This window comes from Sciurus vulgaris (assembly GCF_902686455.1).
Source record: "Sciurus vulgaris genome assembly, chromosome: 4".
NCBI lineage: Eukaryota > Metazoa > Chordata > Mammalia > Rodentia > Sciuridae > Sciurus > Sciurus vulgaris.
In genome coordinates this window covers 146,475,720-146,478,309 of record NC_136464.1, presented here as the reverse complement: position 1 = coordinate 146,478,309, position 2,590 = coordinate 146,475,720, and positions in this window count along the sequence as shown.

Here is a 2,590-nt window from a genome sequence, read left to right as displayed (position 1 = left end):
GTACTGAGCAATCAGTTGGACTTGACACCAAGCATTAGTTAGGTTATTAATACACTATTATATAGTCATGTATTGCTTACTGACAGGGACACAGTTCTGAAAAATATATCATTAGGTTATTTTGTCATTGTGCAAACATCATGCAGTGTTCTTAGACAAACTAAGACAGCTTTAATGTCACTTGGCAATATAATCTTATGTAACCTCCATCACATTTGCATTCCATCATTGACCAGAACATTATATAGTGCATGACTGGATTAATTTCTCCTCCTTTCCTGCCTATCCCCTTTATCTTCATTCTTGTTTTTCCTCAAACTGCACTCAAGCTGTATTTTCTAGAGGTCCCAAGCTAAGAGACTTGGCACCAGGAGTATTCTATAGACACGCAATTTGGGAAACTTGAGTTGGATTACTTACTTACTTTATGACAATAAAAATCCCAGACATGGTAAGTAGTTAGTAATTAGGGCCATACAGCATTATCATAAGGTCTCCCACCTGTGGCTACTTGGGATGCAGTGCAAGTAGAGGGTGGGATAAGTGGTGGCTGTGATGTTTGGACAGTATGGGAATGATGATTTTAAGAATTGTGGAGTGGACCGGATTCTGTTGATGGAATTGTATGCCTTGCAAAAACAAATGATGTCTCAGAACAGTCACCTGTCACTCTAAGGCATAGAGGAGCTCTACTGGCAATTTTTAATAAGACTGCGATTACCCATAGTCTAAAGCAAGCTATACTAAAAAGCAGGCCTAATATCTGATTTTAAGGGAAAAAGAGTTTAAAAGGCATAGATCTGCAGGGTCACTTCCGTCCACATCTTGTTCTTGAAAGAGAAATGAGTATTGCCCCAAGACCTAGGCTGGGACATTTGGATGGACAAGCCTGAGAATATTGAATCCCCTAATCTCTCCTTGTATATTTGCTGGAAAAAATTAACCAGTTTCAGGGGAAAATCATGTGGGGAGAGACATTTTAGCATTGATCAGTTTCTGTGATGTAACATTCCTACCTTGGTCAATTTCAAGCTACCAATACAATGTCACTAAATGGAGAGTTCAGACGAGATCTACACAATTGGCTCCTATGAGCTATGAGAAGCACCAATCCACCAGTGACCTGAACCCTCTGGCTGACAGAAGCTGCACCTCCAGCTTGTTGTCTTCTATTGCCTGCAAATCATACAAGAACTGCTTTTGGCAGGTAGTTTCTGAAAAGGATTTGTGGCCATTAACCAAGTTAACCATGCACTGGAAAAAGAGAACGGTTAGACACAAGGTCTGAACAGACATTGTTACCATCATAATTCTCCAGTTAGAACGGGGCCCTGTGGGATTTTGGCTCCACTCTAACTTACAGTGGATCCAATGGGCTCATGAATGGGTTCTATAGTTAAGTTACTGTATATATTCTTAGGAGTAGATAATCTTTGCTGACAAAACTGTCACAGTGGTTCCCTGATCTGTGCAGTAATAGCCATTATGTAAGAGGATCAGGTAGAGGTCTCTGAAACTGCCACTGTCATCCCTGGCCACAATAGCAAATCTGAAGCAAGACAGCATTTTACAAGAATTGCAAAGACAGACCACTATCAAAGACTTAAAGGACTGTGTGGGTTATAGTTTTCACTATATTCCCATTTGATTCTCCTATCACCTTCAAAAATGAGATCATGGCAGATGACAGTGTACAACTATATATTTAACTAGATGGTAGTTCCAGCAGAAGCTGCCATGCAGCATGCAATAGCTCTCAACAGGTATGCAGTATGTAGTTATATGCCCTGCAGCATGTAGTACCTTCCTGGAGCAGATTATCATAGACTTTGGCATTTTGTAAGTAGTTATTGATTGGATAAATGTGTTTTTTCTCATTACCATCATTAGGAAGGATTTATATACATGAAGGATAGGATAGGAGCACATGGTTACTAGATGGCCCCAGGGCTATTTTCATTCTTCATTCTTCTGCCCTGTTTCCTAGTGAGCATGCTGGGTATTGAACCCAGGGCCTTGTGCTTGCAAGGCAAGCACTCTACCAACTGAGCTATATCCCCAGCCCTCTTTTTCTCCTTTTTTCCCTTTCTCTCTCTCCCTCCCCACATCTCTCTCTCTCTCTCTCTCTCTCTCTCTCTCTCTCTCTCTCTCTCTCTCTGCCTCTCTCTCTCTCTTTCTCCAAACTTTCATAGAACAATATTATGGAAATTACTGAACTTGACTAGTATATAACCTACTGCACATGCAAATCACCACAAGTTTGAGGACAAACAAAATGACTTATATCCTTCTCATTGAGTCCTTTGATAATGTACTTAGAAATCACAGCAAAATCAAACTGCTCTAAAATTTCTAAACACAAAATTTTCAATTCCTGAATTTACCTTGCCATGTAAACAGCCAAGTCTTCACTGTCTGTAGGCTGTAGGCCACTTGTAGACAGTGTAGACACCTGTCTGTACAGTACACTTTGAGCAGCATGGTCTCAATGACTTAGTAAAACACATGCATACCATAGAACAGGAGATAACATTGGAGATAATAAAGGACTTGCCACGTTGATGAAGCTTTTAGGTTTTTAGGTTTCTTA